This window comes from Dermacentor silvarum, chromosome 1, assembly GCF_013339745.2.
Source record: "Dermacentor silvarum isolate Dsil-2018 chromosome 1, BIME_Dsil_1.4, whole genome shotgun sequence".
In the NCBI taxonomy this organism is placed as follows: domain Eukaryota; kingdom Metazoa; phylum Arthropoda; class Arachnida; order Ixodida; family Ixodidae; genus Dermacentor; species Dermacentor silvarum.
Genome location: NC_051154.1, coordinates 446,577,756 through 446,595,184, shown reverse-complemented (window position 1 = coordinate 446,595,184; position 17,429 = coordinate 446,577,756).

Sequence of the window (17,429 nt, the reverse complement as noted above, 5' to 3'; positions counted from 1 at the left end):
GGGAATCAAACCCCGGCGCTGTGAAAGAACAAAGACCGGCTCTGTTATTTTTTTCTTGTTTTCTTTTGCCTATATTGACCTAACCTTCCATACTAGCGTATGTCGCCTACGTCCCTTGCTGCTCGAGTTTACGCAACATTGCGTAGGGCGCCGCAGCGGCGGCTGACGCGCGCTCTTTCGCGCCTGCGGGATAAAGGCACGTTCACGTTAGCGGCGCAGTGACTTGCCGTGCACCATTTGATGTTCTCAGACTGACGTGCGTGGGTAGTTGTGCTCGCGCCCGTCAAGGGTTTCTTGCCGTGCAGAGAATGGATGCAAGATCCATTTTTGCGACGTTCTCTGGCTGCCGCAAACCAACGCAGGAATGGTGGCCGTAACTGGGTCGGCTTGCGCCCGGCTTGCCTCCTGCGGCGATGGCGCCGTCCACTTTTCGCTCCGTGGCTTTCTCCATGCGCGCTCGCTACATCGTTAAGGAGATTCCAATAGGGAGATTACAGGAAACAGTACGCGATTACAGGTTTCTCTACGACAAGACGAAGCCAGAATACAAGGACACGGAAATTAAAACCAGCAGATGGGGACGTGCTGACGACTAAGAGATGAGTACAAAATCTTGCCGTCCCAACTTCGTGCAGCGACGCCAGATAGTGTCACGTGTTTTGCGCACCAGCGAAGCTTGACGTGCACTTTGAACACCTCCCTGCGGCCGTCGGCTACTGCACGACCGCGCCACGTGTTGAATACCGGCTATGCACGGTCCCTTTCATCGCGACCGCCAGAAGCAGAGCAACCGGACGACGCACTAGACATTTTATCAAGCGTGACAAGACACAGCGCGAGAGTGAGGGAGAAGCTTAACGCCACCCACGGCACTCTCGACCCAAGCGCGCGGAGCGAGACAGCAGCGCCCCGTTGTGGCCAGGCAGCCGCTCCGGCCACCAGTGCCGTGGTCCGTTTACTTTCTTGGCCGATAGTACGTTTCTGTAGATTTCTTAGCGGAAATTGTACGTACACACGATCTTTTTTTTTCAATTGCGATGAAATTTCTGCGCATGCACACGTTTTGATATAACGGCTTTAGAAGGCAATGAAATTTAAAAATAAAGTGCCACTAAAGACAACGAATTCATAAAAGAAACGAAATTGCCTGACTGTTCTCACCCCAATATTACCGCAAATATTCTCACCCCAAATGGTATATCAATCATCAATGACCCACAACTTTGCTTATTAGCACGGCGTGTAACAGTCTAGAGCGAGCAACAAAGACAATATACAGAATATGAAATCCTAAATATAATTACAGAGACTCCTTCCCGGAATACTACCGATACATCTGAAGACTACACAAGAGCAAGTCGTAGGTTGCATCAAGCAAATACCGCTATGGTAATGTGTTCCTTAGGTAAAATTTGTTTTTCGGCCAGAAAGACTCACCGTGCGTCGTCCTCAACGCTGGGGGGAACTTCCCCAGCTTCAGCTCGGCTGGTTTTCGCCATTTCCACGTCGTCGTCACTAGGCGATGCCATAGAGGTTGTCTGGTGAGTAGTTATCGGGCGCCTCGACGCAAGGGAACAACCGGTCGTTAACGAGAGTGCGTCGGTGGAAATTCTGTGTCACGTATCGGCCTAACCATTCGGTGCCAAGGGATGGCACGTGTTCATAGAATTGTTGCACTTGAGCTTCGGCGCTAAGGGATTGGTAATGGCAGCTGTGCCTATCTCGCGATGGAAAGCATTACAAGCGTCATTATTCAGTCGGTAAATAATGTGCTCTTAACACCAGGACTAACTGGGGCGCAAGGGATACCAACTGTGGATGGCACTGCGCTCACGACATAGGGCCATACACAAAAGAGCACAGGTGGCGTGGTCCGGCAGGGTATAATTCGATGAGGCTATCGATCTACTGTCCTTGTCGTGCTACTACTGTTTCTCGGCAAGGGGGCGTCGATACTCGCCGATTCGAGTGGGATGCATCGTCTTTATTTGCCGCCAAAAGTGTGCGCTATCAAGCACAGAAATCTGGTTGTCATTATTGTTTCGTTCTAGGAGAACGCCGATAGTATGCACAGCTATGGAAACCGCCGGAAAGCAAATCACTAGTTTCGTTTTCAAATGTGGCACCGCCTTCCGCCGGGCTGCTCTTAAGCAAGATGTAAATGATAAAATTGTATAAAGTAAAACGTGTCAATTGTGCTGGCTGTTCCAATGTTTTCTAGCTAATACAATAATAAAATAGTCCAAATTTTGTTGCGTGAAAGAAGCGACAGCGCTTCACTTTTCCCTTGAACTCAGTTTGATAGTTTGTTTCGTCTTCGACCGTTACGGCTTCTCTACTTTCTGCTCAACAGGTACAGCCGCTCTTCCGTGTTGTGGGTGTTTAGGGATCTGCGCGTTTTCTTTGGCTTCGGCGACAATATACGTGTTCACTAGAAGACCGGTTATCAGATACTTGGGAACCATGGCAGTATGTGTGCTGCAAATAAGTTGCGGAGCCAGGCCAACTCGAATCAGAAGACGAGACGGCTATGTCGTGGTGTCATACCACGTGTGCGGCTGGGTGGTGCACGGATAGTGGGAGGAACAATTTCGCCTTGTTCTTGGGATTTTCTACAGATGAAAAGTAAGCGATGGTCGTCCCGCAAGCGTTTGACTTTGGTTATTGAAGGTTTTTGAGTAATCGCTAAAGCCATAAGCGAACACTGCTCAGTTTCACTTTGTGCCTCTGCTGGATGAAAACAATGTGTAACATCATCATCTGCCTACTTTTATGTCCTCTGGCAGGAAGAAGGCCTCTCACAATTATCTCCCATTTCCCATGATTGGCGCTACCTGATTCCAACTTGCGCCTGCAAATTTAATAATTTCATCACCTCATCTAATTTCTTGCCATCCTCGACTGCGCTTCCCTTACCGTGGCATCCATTCTGCAACTCTTATGGTGCACCGGTTATCTGCGCTATACGTATTACATGACCTGCCCCGCTCCATTCATTTCTCTTACTGTCAACCAAAATATCGGCTATTCCCTTTGCTCTCTGATGCACACTGTTCTCTTGCTGTCTCTTAACGTTACGCGTAACATTTTTTGATCCACCGTTCTTTGCGCCCTCCTTAACTTCTACTCCAGCTTCTTTGTTAACCTTCAAGTTTCTGCCCCATATGTTAGCGTCGGTACAATGCAATGATTTTAAACTTATCTTTTCAACGACAGTGGTAAGTCCCATTCAGTATTTGGAAATGCCTGCTCTATTCTTGTGACTTCAGGGTGGAGAACGAGGGACGGGCTCTTTCAGCAAATGAAGAGGAAAAGAAAAAAACATTGTACATTCGTGTGTACATATATGGCCCAAAATTGCGTACATGTAGCGGTAAGAGCGCACCAGACTGAAGGGACGGCAGGCTGCGACTCTCTCTCCTAACAATGGGACGGTTCAGCCTTAAATACTTAGGCGACTCATCGTCGGCAGGAACGGGCCAGGACGGGTGCTGACGTCACCAACGTCGTATTCCTTCTTTGCCGCGGGAGAAGCCTTGGTGCTGCCGGCGACCAGACTCCTCAGTTCGACCAACAAGAAGGGGCGGCAGTTCCCTGGAGCTTTGAAGGATGTCAGTGGATGTTTGAAGCGTAGAACAAGAGGAACCACCTCAGAAGAATGCGTGGGGGGGGGGGGGGGAGCACCCATCGCCTCGATGATAGGCACGCAGTGTGGCCCAACAGTATGCGCTCCAAGCCATTTTTTCTTCTTTTATAGATTTAGTTCTCGTGGCGTGGGTCCCCTCTGAGTAACTGATAGATAAGCGTGCTCCTGGACAGACTCTGGAGGCTGACTGGCAATCATGAGTACTTGTTTCCTTGCCAGGCTATAGAACATTACTTTTCTCTTCTGCGTAATGAGCAACCCCTCTCTCGCATTTTCTTGGTAAAGGTTCTCCAATATTTGCTGCCTTTCATCTCCAGTGTTGCAAAACAGGACAATGTCACCTGCAAACCAAAGGTTGCTGGGATTATTTGCCTTTGATGATTATCAGTCTAATAGCTTGTATACTTCTTCCAAGCATGCAGTAAGTAGCATTGCAGAGATTATGTCTCCTTGCCTGACCCATTTTTGATAGGTACTATGGACCAAAAAGTTTATGGACCACATGATCTTAGAAAACGCTAAATATCCGAGCAGCCTTTGAAAGTAGCCAGTAAAACCGTACATCACAATGTTGTTCGCATATACCAGTAGGGGTTAGAGATGGGAATACCAGGCTGCGTTTTGAAGCTGCGGAGATATTGAGCATTTTGTCAGATCCCTTGGTCCGTAAACTTTTTTGGTCGATACTACATCCCCAGAATTGAATTTATTGGACACCACTGTTCATGTGCAGTTTCAGTCCGCCGTCAACGCGGCAATTTTCCGTGGCGTGATTATCCGCGCGTTTTTGATGGCCTGAGGCACGTCGTGATGTATACGTTTTGTAGGATATGTTTATTTTAAGTAATGCAGGAGTATATAAATAATCAAATCCATTCATTCATTCATTTTGTCTTGGGTGAAGAGCCAAGTCTCTGTGGACAGCGTGATGGACGCACCGACACCCGCACCGATTGATTGATTTTATTTGCTAAAAAAATAATTTAGGTGTGGTTATAGCTTACCACTGCCCGCACCGAAGACACGTCGAAAATGTGTGCAACATGGTCGCAGCTATTGTACACTACAGGATTGAGCACCGAGCTTTCTGTCTGCGCGATATATTTATTGCGCGCATTAAGTCAACTGACCGCATCAACAGAGCGACGCACCGCGCACAGTGTCGCGTATCGTCGGTATAGACCGCTGGAGCTAAAACGGCGCGCGCGACATCATCACCACGGTGGGTGGCTATTGAACCTTTTTGCGGCGACCCCGTGGGCACTGCCATGTTTGATCACGTGGTGAAGCGTCCATTGCTTGCCTCAACTGCCTCCGTTGCCTCCGTGTTTATAATGGGTGTACAAGAGGCCCGGTGCGGCTCAGGAAACCTCTGTTTCGGAAGATATCGCAGACGTTGACTGGGTGGTCGACACGAAGCTTTGGCGGCAACTTCATAGCACATGGAAAAGTGCTTTCGAAGCTCATTAAGCTTTGTCCAAACGGCACGAGCAGCATTTATGGTGCTTGTTCTAAAAACTAGGCTAAATATGTATTCCAAGCTGTCCAAGTTTTCCGCTTATGAATTGAAGCAGGGTCAGTGTGTTTTGCTGATCGTTCTTTATTTGGCAAATACTTTGAGGCAGTTGCTTGTCACGTTTCTGACCCGGTGAAGTTCGTCGGTGCGGTCACTACCTGATTATCTTGCTGTTCACAAGGCTTGGAATGTAGCTGTTCTGTTCATTATAATAGCTTGTAGCAAAGATGTATTTTCGCTAGTAACTTGCTTACTCCTATGGACCGTCACGAAACATTCAGCTTCGACCATTTGTGTGCTGTCGGTGTAGTCGCTGTCACCCATGCTTTGGCACACTGATTCAAGTGTGCGCCCATTCACATATTCATAATACGTTGGCGATAGAGTGTGCGCAAGCTTGCGTGCGAGTTGGGGTAGAAGTGTGTAGGATAACGTGCGCGAAACTTACTATGCCAGAAAGCGGCGCTACTCCCTATGTCATTTTTAACGAGTGGTACTGACTCTTTCCGACGTTCCGGGGTTAAAGTCTTTTTCTGGAGGTTATCGATACAACGCTGGCGGATAAATGAAGTTTTTTTTATCCTCAAGCAAAGTGGTAGATCGAGAGGGGCTGGATAAAGAGGCTGTCCCTATCTATACCAATGGTCCGTGAACTTGGTCACACATACTCATTCCATTCCTTGATATGCCAGTCACTATATTTGCAGCCACCTACTGCAGACGTCTTCAATCCACCGCTCTACATTTTGCAGCATGAATTGAGCACAGTGAGTGATCTAAAACGCAGTTGCATTTCCGACAGCTGATCGCACAGAAACATGGCAGAAGCAGTAATGGTTTCGTAGTCGTGCCCTTTCGCTCAGGCAATGTATGGCGTGCCGCCGGAAGCGCCATCTCGTTTCTCGAGGACAAATTGCTCCGCGAAAAGGGTCAATAATTGCGGTTATGTGACGGTGAGGGAGTGTATGATCCTCCCGTGCGCAGTGTCTTGCTTCGTTTAAACGCACGCGCTTAGTGCGAGGACTGATGTACAGCACACCGTTACAGCGACAATTTCTCTTGGGCTAGTGCTTGCCTAAGGCCCCGCGTCGCATTCTCTCTCCCCCCCCTACCCTTCTCTCCCGTTTCTGCCGCTATAAATATCCCCGCGCCGCGTGAGCGCTTTACTAGAATCGTGGTCATAAATCCTCCATTCTGCATACCTTCATCACACCGCTGCGTGTCTGTTCTCTCTTAACCGCCTTTTTGGTTTCTTTTCTTTTTTCTTTATTTGTTTACGTTTCTACGTCTGCTGCCGATTTTGCCCACCTTCAAGTCACTTCTTGATAACATTCCAGATTCAAGCCCTTGCTCATGAATTTTTGCTGTTCCTTCTTTTCTTCTTCCCGTTTGAGTACTACCCGAGGTATAGAGAACGCGAATAAAAAAAATACTCCAACGTAGACGGAGCCAAAAGGTCCGTGACTTTCTTTCTGAGTTCTCTCTTTTTTTCTTTTTTTTTTGCCTTAAAGAGAATCACGACACCTAACGGAGAAAAAAAAACATTAAGGAAATCCTTCTCGGTTTCTGGCACATTCACCCGAGCATTTCTTCTGTTTTTTTGTCATTATTATCATCATCATCATTTATTTTCCCTTAAGGACGCCTGTCGGGGTATTACATAAGGGGGGGGGGGGTTACAGGAGGTAAGAATAGGAATATAGACATGGTTACAATTTCCTACAGCCTGTGGATTTCATTTGAGAACACAACTAAAAAGAAAAAAGGAACACACACAAAAAAGGAAAAACTTCGCGGCACACCGAATACAATGCAAAAGCAAGAAAAAAAGAAAAAAGAAAAAAAGAAAAAGCGAAAGAAGGAAAACACAGTACGGTCATTATAAGGTTAGAGTTTGAGGTAATCAGTAAGCAGCCGTTTAAATATAATGTGGTTACACTCGCTGACAACTCTATCTGGTAATCTGTTCCACTCTGCGATAGTGCTAGGCAAAAACGATTGATTAAAGGAAGATGTTGAACCAGGCAAGCGCTGGATGCTGCAAGAGTTAAAAAGGCGACGAGATGTACGGGTTGGTGGAATAAGAAGCTTTCCATGCAGATGTGGGAAGTTATAATATATTCGATGGAAAAGGCACAGCTTTGCAATTTTCCGACGCAACAACAATGGTTCGAGTCCTAAGGATGATTTAATCTTACTGATACTTTCTTGGCGGCTGGAAGAAGAACGAAGAAGGGCTGGAAATACTATTCCACCTGAGAGGCCGAGGGTAATGCAGGGCGCATTTTCTCGTCCTCTATCTTCTTGCTCTTGTAGCAAATCGCACTTTTAGCTCTCCGACTCTACGCTCGCGCCACCTCGTGCGTCGTACATTCTAGAATGTTGAGCCCGAATAATGGGCTCAACACGTAAAGTAATGCTCCACTTGCACACCTAAGGGTTTCGTCAGGTTTTTTTCCTCTCTCTCTTTGTTTCTCTCTCTTTCTTTCTCTTAGACATGAACATTGTCACACGGTAATATTCCCTGCGAAATGGCGCGTAAGAAACCGGATGATTGGATCCGTTTGTTAATCCCACGCCGATCCTCCCGTTCCCGTTATAAAACAAAATTATGCATGATAAACGCGATGTTCACTGTGTAATGGTAGAGTAGAGAGGTATACAAACCCGCCATATAGGGACTTTCCAATAATATTGTAGTTAGTCTGCACCTTGTGTTGTCCATTCTTGTCTGCAGTCTCTTCGGGCTGTTCCCAAGTATTTTCGTAATGTATCAACACGCTCAATTTTCAAGCTTTGTCGTTTAACTTTGCTTTTTACCGCCGGTCCTCCTAAGGCGCCCCTTGTATAATACAACTTGCACCGAAATCTAAGATCTTGAGCATTTTAGTATTTGGCTCCTATCGAGATGCGGCGGCCGCGGTCGGGATGGAACCCGCGACAAAGAGCAACACCATAGCCGAAAAGCTACCGCGGTGGGCACAGAAGTGTTAATTTGATGTGCGAACGCTTCCGTAGTGTTACAGTGGGCAAATGTGTGAGCGTAGTTCCGCCGGAAGCACTAAGGAATCAGCCAAAGACAGTGAGGAACGAATTTGTACACGGACAGCAGACATGGGACTAGACACACACTAAATACAGAAAGTACATTACACATGTTTGCCGCGCTATTGTTGCAAATCTCGGTCAAGTGCTGCAACCACTCACAGTTCCAACCGCAGTAGTTGATCACAAGCCGCAGCGGTATTTTAGCGACGGCTGGGATGTAGCTCAGCCGCCCGTCGCTGTGACAGTGACAGGAGCCGCGGTGCAGCCCAGCCTCGACAGGCCGGACGGCGATGGACGCCGCAGCACAGTCGGCCTCGGGAGCGTCAAGAGCCGGGGCGAAGCCCGACCACGGCAGGATCCGCCAGGTAGCTCAGCCTTCGAGTACAGCGAGCCGGGGCGAAGCCCGGTTTAGCAGTGTCAGGACCGGAGACGTCGGGACGTGGCCCGCCGCTCGCTCCGCAGTGCCCGGCGAGAGACCACCGTGCTGCCCCGCTCCGCTCAGCTTGTCGACCTCGTCGCTCGAGCCAATCTCGCGGGACCCGCGACCTACAAGGCGCAAATTCACGCTTTTCGCCCTGCACACCGACACAAGCACTGCTTTCGACGCCCACGCACTTAAAAATGCCGTCCTCCTATACCACACTTCCCCGCAGTTCAAGAGCAACGCGGCGGTGAGGTAGGACACGTCGAATAAACACACGTAAGACAAGAGAGAGAGAGTGCGGAGTTCATCAGTTCGTCAGTAAGTTTATAAGGTACACGCTGTACCTTCCTTGTGGTGCTTTCTTGTCGTCAGGTCATTTCGCTGACATTTTGTCCGACGATGTCGACGGTGCCGATGGGGCTGATTTAGCGCGGTTCTGAACGATGTCAGTGCCCACGCGGGAAAAAGGTGTTTCAATAACAGGTACTGGGCCAAGTGGGCCACGGCCAACTAGAGGGCGAGGGCCAGTCCGCAAGGGAGATATTGCAGGACTTCACAAACCACTTCGTTTCAGACTGTACACCAGGCCAATAATGTTCGACAAGAAGGCGGTCAGTTGTCTGGGATATTCCTCGATGACCTGTGAGAAGTTCATCGTGTGCATACTTCAGGACATTCTCCATGAGCTGTCCAGGTACAACATGCTGGTCCAACTCTGTCCCGCTTACCAGCTTGTGTATTCGATAGAAGACTCCATCAGACAAGTAATGACGAGTCTCATGATTGTTTACCACAACTTTCTTACCGACATTCTTATAACAACCTCGTAGGGACTCGTCATTTCTTTGTAAGTTCTTGAAAGTCGCTTTGTCTACAGCTGCGGCTGAGTGTTTTAGTACTGGCAGCTTGGTAGTAGGAGGTGCTGAAGTTCCCTCTGCTGCTGCAGCGCCATCGCCCAGAAAGTCCTTTTGGTCTTCTACTTGGCAGGGCGGCAAGCTCGAGTCTTGTTCTGACGTCTTATATTTGAACGAAAGTTGAAGACACTTCCCGTGAGTTCCAGACAACTGCCGCGGGCCCTCCGCTGCACTTCGTACTGACGGGATAGGCGGATTGTCTACGTATCTCACAGTGTTATCTTCTTGGCCCACTCTGCGATGCTGTTGTAGCTTATGCGGGGTTAATTGAGTAACCGGCTTAACACCTCCGACGTTCCCCAACACCACTTCGTAAAGGGGCCTCTGCATGCACTTAGCACGCACGATGCCTTTCAAGAAGGGTGTGTCTAGAAAGACTGCTGCCTCTGGCAAATAATGTACAGTCTGGTCAAATAGAAATACAGGGCTTTTTGTTCCTGTCAGTTTTTCTTTCGAAACGAGTCCTTGTCGCACAGTATTGCAGCATGCATCTCTGAGCAGGGTTACGGGTTTACCTTCAAGACATCCTTTGGCCACGCTCAAAGTTTCTTCATCATGTGTCCATGTCATACTCACCACTGGAACGGATCGCCTTCTTGTAGCACGGCGTACCCATTTTCCGGTTCCATCCTGTGGGCAGACCCATCAGTCGACAGTATACAGGACACTTGTTTTTCTTGCATCCTAGATGCTTCGCCAGATGAAGTGGTTTAAGCATCGGAGCAGCCAGAACCGGAAGTATTATTTCTAATTCATGACCAAAACACAGGTGCGCGATGGCCTAAGCTTATTACACAAAAAGCATTGATTGTGCGCTTTAATTGATGGCTTCTCGGGTTCTACATTGCGACTACTCTCCATAATGCTGTCTGTTCAAAGGTTGTCCTTGCCAAAATTAGTCTAATCCTGTGCTTCCAAGAAGCAATCGGCATTCTGAGACAGCGTACTCAACTTCTTGCAGTTTCTTTCCTTCAAGAACACCCGCAGTGCAGGCGAACATCCCTTCAGGAAGTGCTCGGCAATGATTATGTCGCGGAGAGCGTAGTATGTCTTCTCAACGTTCGCTAGCTCCATCCAACGGCCGAAATGTCCCCCTATGCGAGAAGCATATTGGAGACCCGTCTCTTTGTCATCTGGTTTTGTTTTGCGCATTTTTTCACGGTATCCTTCAGCGGTATACCGGAATTGTATGAGCAAGGTTGACTTTAGCTGCTCATAGTCAGAGGCAGAAGTGCAGTCACGTCGACTAATCACAGACAAAGCTTCTCCTGTTAGGCACAAACTGATTGATAAAGGTCTCATTTGTTTCGAGTTCACTCTTGAGACGCTGCGACGCGCTCAAATCGTTGCAGATATGCGTCGAGATCATCTCGCGCTTCATTAACCGTTGGCATAACTTGTGCGGACTACAGCCATTCATCACAGCTGGTACATCCACGTCGCCGCTCACCGGTAGTCCGCTATCCCGCGCGGTCGAACTGACTGCCTGTTCTTGAAGCTGGAGGTTCAGCTGCAAAACACGCTCCTCTGCTTGTAGCCATCTTTCCTTGACATCTATTTTTACGTGCTGATCATCATGAGCTTGCGCGCAATGGTGCCTTTCTGTCACGTGTTCCGTGTCGATTCATTCGTGGAGAGCGGCTTCAGATAGGCACATGCACATGTCACCTAGATCTCGACTGTGGAAAAATGGTGATGAGCAACGTAGGGCGGCCTATCTCGACAGCAACAGGAGCCGGGCGTAGCCCTGCCTCAACAGGGCAGGACGTCGATGAACGCGGCAGCACAGCCTGCCTCGGGAACGTCAGGAGTCGGGGCGAAGCCTGACCACATCAGGATCCGCCAGGTAGCTCAGCCTCCGACTGCAGCGAGACGGGGCGAAGCCCGGTCTAGCATGGTCAGTACCGGTGACGTAGGCACATGGCCCGCCGCTTACTCCGCAGTGCCCTGCGAGAGACCACCATGCTGTCCCGCTCCGCCCAGCTTGTCGGCCCCATCGCTCGAGCCGATCTTGTGGGACCGGCGCACCAGTCAGGCGCACATTCGCGCTTTTCAGCCCCGCACACGGACACTGCTTTCGAAGCCCGCGCATTTCAAAATACCGTCCTCCCATCAAAGTCACCTAGACCTTACGGTAATTTAATACGACCTTGCGTCTCGCATGGCCTGCGTGAGTTGCCTGCATGACAAATTTCCATGCTGTGTATTTTTCGGAAATAGCAGGAATGTACCGTACCAAACCTTCAGTTTACTGCAACCACTGTCGTGTCGTTTCTTTGACTTCTCACGTTGCATTTTCCCTCTCCCGCCCTCTCCCTAAGTATGGGAACTGCGAGCGAAGAGTGACAAGGCTGTTACTAGAAAGTTTAGATTAGGGGACGTAAGCGGCTTGAGTAGGCCGGAAGTAGGGGCCACGGTACATGGGCATGCGAAGACCCAGACTTAGAGATCTTCTCATCATTAGCTGCCCGAACTTCTGTTAACATTCCCTTACTAACTAAACAAGCACGTCGTCATGTGCGCACAAGCAAACACCAACACGTCTCAATCGTTGACTGCGCACAGTCGCTGCCAGAACGCTGGCGGGAAGACCGGCAGTCGCCGCATGCGACTAACCGTTCCTGCTGCCTCTCACTTAAGAGCGAACTAGGTGCGCGAGAACAAAGCACACACAAGTTGGGTCACCTTGCTACCCGCCGGGGTGGCTCAGTCAGCTAAGGCGTTGCGCTGCTGAGCACGAGGTAGCGGGCTCGAATCCCGGCCGCGGCGGCCGCATTTCGATGGAGGCAAAATGCAAAAAACGCCCGTGTGTTTGCGTTGTAGTGCACCTTAAAGAACGCCGGGTAGTCAAAATTAATCCGGAGCCCTCCACTACGACGTGCCTCATAAACCGAACTTATTTTTGCACGTGAAACCCCAGAAAGAAGAAGAAGGGGCGCCTTGCCTTCGAACCAACCGCACAAAACTTCCAAGATAGGAGGCGCGCGGCTGCGCTCACCCGCCCTGCTGCAGCACAATAGGGTATGCGCCCTAACCTGCATGCCCGCCCTGTCCTAGCGTGTGTACATCTCCCCGCTCCACTCATAGCGTGTGTATTACGGCGCGCACCCTCCCCGCCTTCCTCCTTTGTCAGCGCACGAGGACACCATCCCAGGTGGCCACCATCGTTTTCGGCTTACCCTTGCAAGCATTTTCTCACACCTACAGCATACAGCGTGCGGCCGCAATGTTATCGCATTGGGCTTTATACGCAACATCACGGCGGCGACGATGGCGCATATTTGTCTGGAGTGCCCATATAATGGCTATCGAAATAATTTTGTTACGAGCCACCTGCTCGGATTAATGAAGAATAAGATCGCCAGGACGTTGCGCGTGTTCATCCATCTTGAACATCTCTGTAAATTGTCTGTTTGTATAACGTGCTTCTCTTTTAATAAATTTGCCACCCCGTCACACATTGGTGCAGGTGCGGGGTATTCTCGCCAGACGAAGAAGCTCCGAAGCAGTCGACGCTGCGGTGCGACCACCATTGCAAACCAAATGGAATCTGCTTCTGCGCCGCGGACAACGATTGTGTTAGCCCACCCTCGAGAACCTGGAACATTCAACGGGAACGGTGGCATCGACGTGGAGTGGCTTACGCAATACGAATGGGTGAGCGATCACAATTACTAGGACCCGACAGTCATGCTGGCCAATGTGGTATTTCATCTTAGTGGAACGGCGAAGTTGTGGTATGACAATCATGAGCCGACCTCGGGAGCTAGGATACATTAAAAAAAAGCTCCGTGACCTGTTCGGTAAGGCCTCCAGTCGGAAAATCGCTGTGAAGCAATAGCTCTCAATTCGAGCTTAACCGTCCACGGAGTCATACCTGTCGGGCATACAGGATGTGCTGGCGCTGTGCCGTAAAGCTGATAGTGACATGCCAGAGTCTGACAAGGTTGGCCACCTCCTGAAGGGGATAGCGGACGACGCATTCAATCTGCTCATGTGCAGAAATTGTGCTACTGTCGATGCCATGATCGAGAAGTGCCAGCGCTTCGAGCAGGCCAAGAACCGCCGTATTACACGACCATTCGCTCGGCTTCCCAACACCTCCGCTACGTCTTCTAGTGAAGAGCGGCCGCGAAGGTCGGTAGCTTGAGCAGACGAAAGGTCAGCAGGAATCATTCTGACAAAGGCATGCCGCGGCGGATTGGTTGTGGTGCAAATGAAGGATGAACTGGAGGGACTGATGGCATCCAACGCGCAAGTTTCGCAGTCTTCGGCAGCAGTGATGTCGGCGAGTGATATGCCCGACGGAATAAGTTTAGGAGAGGCGCTGATGTCTAAAATGGGAATGGAAATTCGATTGCCGGTTCCAGTCCCAAATGTGTTAGGCACAGTGACGTTCTTGGGGAGCAGAACGTCTGGTACCGGGATATCACGTAATTGCCATTAGCCACAGGAGGGCTCGAGACCATGGAGATAATCATGGCGGCTTGCTGAGGCATGCGCACATAGTCGAGAGAGCTGACGGGCTGAAGGCTTGGTTGGAGCGTCGGCTAGGTGAGGTAGTTCGAGCTACAGGAGGCCAGCCGCACAGTCAATTAGGACAGAAAGAATTGTGAGAAAGTCCAGATCAAGTATAGCGTGATAATGACATTGCTCAAGAACGGCAAGAAAAACAGAAGTTGGGTGACCGGTGATGGTGATGCGGACGGTGCACATTCCAAGGACGGCGGGTGTTCCTCTATCGCACTTCAACGCGGGATACAGCAGGTGTGACCATCTTCTTTAGGCGACGGCGAAGACCAGATCTCATCACAGAAATATGAGCCCCGGTGGGGACAAGTGCGGAGATTGTCACGCCATCAACGTTAATGTCGAGCACACATGTTCGAGTCTGCAGAGTAACTAGAGGGCTTTGTTCTGGAGTCGTGGATGCAGCGCTACCTTCTGGTGCTGCATCGTCTAGTTTTACGGAGTGAAGGAGCCACGGTTGCTTGGCGACGTCGCGCGGCGAGGTGGCGGGAGCGGGAGGACGGACGGCAAAAGGTTGCGAACGCGACTGGTGACCTCTAGGTGACGGCGAGCGGCTCGACCATGTAGTGGCAGCGTCAGGGTTGTATGGGTGTGCCGTGAATCGAATTAACAAATATTACATCATCCAGAAAAATTGACACATTCAGCTGACAACTACTTTGCTAAAAGCCTCTGCACGTAAACGCAACCTGAGGTAGCTTAAATCTAGTTCACATTACATCGGAAAATGTAGCGGCGCATGTGACACGGAAATTTGCTTTGTCGTAGACATGAGCAAAAGCTCTATTTGAAATAGTTAGCTCGAAAGCGAGACCTACGCGACCGTAACGCTGCTGCCCATTGCAAGTCGTAAGCAAATAATAGGCGGACGAAAAACAAAACAATAAGAAATCCGCATGCTAAACTGACACTTCGTGGATATTGGAAGCTGATATTGTTAGTGTATTTCAAGAGATGATCAGGGGAGAACAGCGAAACATGTGGTTAGTGACTGACTGCCGTAAGGCTCACAGCATGTTTTTTTTATTATTTACACAGACAATGTAGCACATAATTATGTAATTCAATCGCCCGCTTTGTGCAGCAAGCGCAATCTATCGATATCGGCAACGGAGCAGCACGCAGGGCCATAAAAATGGGAGGGTGCTTAAGCTTCGCCTTTAAGAGTAAATCGCGATAGCATTATCGGGCCCCGTTCTCATCGCTTCGTTCGCATCCGGCAAGTAGGCTTCATTCACTGCAACAACGAACGTGGGAAAGCCAGCTTACAAAGTCCAAGCTTACATCGATCATTTTAAAGTCGGATTCACATTTAAACAGAAATGCATTGCTGGGAAGGCGTTTTGCAGGGGCAATATATGTCATCTTATATTAAAATGTGAAGGCCCTAAGACATTTTTTCATTATTTTATTATTTGTTCGCTATTGTCCCGACGCGCGCGCGTGTCCAAAACGCATTTGGTCGGCCAAGTCCCAATTTGACCTGCCGAGGATGCCTGCGCCATCTTGATAAGATTTTCGCAATAGGCTACCCGAGTGAGCCGGTGTTGTTATGGTAGAAATGCTGGCAAAACAGGTTTGTGTTTGAGTTTCCTCGTGCCAGAATTGTGTTTTCTCTTACATTCAAATAACAGTCCGACGCCGCCATGTCTGTAGGTTGTGCTTAAGTTGTACTTTAGCATTTTTGGGACACATTTCCCTCTGAGAAATTCAATTTTTATTCACTAACGCCTTGTACATGACAAAGGGCCTGCGTGGTCGGGTGGTTTGGAATGATTTTATCCTGCGCTAACACCTTGCGCCACGCGGAGGGCCTGCGTGGTCAGAGTGGTTGCGGATGAGTTTCTCCGCTACGGACGCCGACATCCACGCCGGCGCCGACGCCGGATTTTCTGCGACACGGGGCGCTTAACGATATCGCGTTAAAACCACACTATTCACCTAAGTACAGCGGCTCTTTACCTGTCGGTACACCGTTAATTCACACGGGGCGAAAGCGAATGTTGTGGAGTGGAAGCCCACCTGATTGTACTCATAAACAATTTCTGAAAGTGCGCTAAAATATCGCGCACTATTTGGCCCTTTTTAAACGCACAAAAGTGTGCCTAGAGCGTTTTGCAGCCGTCGCGGCAATGACTAGTCCAAGGTATATGTAAACTGGTAGCATGCATAGTTTCCATAGAAGCCCACACGTCAAGAAAATGGCTGCTCGTTGCAACCGTCGACTTCTCAGTATCGGGGGGACAGCTAACTGCAAGCAAAAAATAAAAAAGTAAAAAGTAGCGTCCCAACCGGAAATGGCTGTGACGTCAAGATCTTACGCTCCTAGGCGCGTATGTTTGAATTTCTACAGCGTCCAGCATTTGGACCGCTACGCCAGCAGTTATTTTTCTTTTGAGGCTAAGGCGAGTCGCAAGCTCGCCTCAGCTGAAGCGCCAGCGTGTCATTAAACTATACGAGTGGCGTATGTCTTAATGCCATTATAATTAGGCTGTTATTGACGGCGATTGCTCCAGTAGATTCCTTAGGGAGGTGAGCGAATAGTTGGAAATAAATGGCAGTTCCACAGTAGTTACAAGAAAACTTTACTTTTATTCGTCTACAATAATGCAACCGATATAATTGACTAAGAAAAACTTATTTCAATGAATAAAAAGCACTATGGTCAGCAAACAGTCCTATAACAACATATGCGAAACCTTTTCACAGAATCATTCGCCAGAATCATTCGCAATTCCGTGCGACACCATGTATTCATATCCAACAGTTATCAGACAAGACAACGTGCCCACATTTTCATTTAGAAAACATTTGACTCAGAGCCTGTGTTACCGAGAGTGAACGAACATTGTGCGACTTCTCTTCGCAGAGCGCTCCACATTTATCGTCTCGACTAGACACAGCGGGTCGGATGCCGCAGCCTTGAATTTGCACGATAACAAAAAACCTGCACCCGCACCTTTCCCCAATGAATGTCGTGCGCTAGGTCATGCAAAATTTGAAGTGAAGCGCACGCCACACTTTGAACAGACATTGCGAGAAAAAAGAAAGGAAAAAAATCACATCATCTCACCCTATGGGAAACCATGGTGGGATTCGAAAGCATCGCGGGGGGTGCGCATCGAGTTTCTCTTTCGTTTCACTTGGCAACACAACCCAATGAAAGTTAGAGAGAATGTATTCAGATGAGAGGAGGCGTTTGTACGGGGCTGTTGCGTCTTTATTTGGAGATCGTACCTGATTCCTAGGGTCGGTGCGCGCGGTATCTTGAAGACGATGGCTTTGTGGTCGGTGAAGTGTAGCGTCAATGGGTCTTGCTGCACAGGGTCGAGTTTGAAATTTGCGAAGATG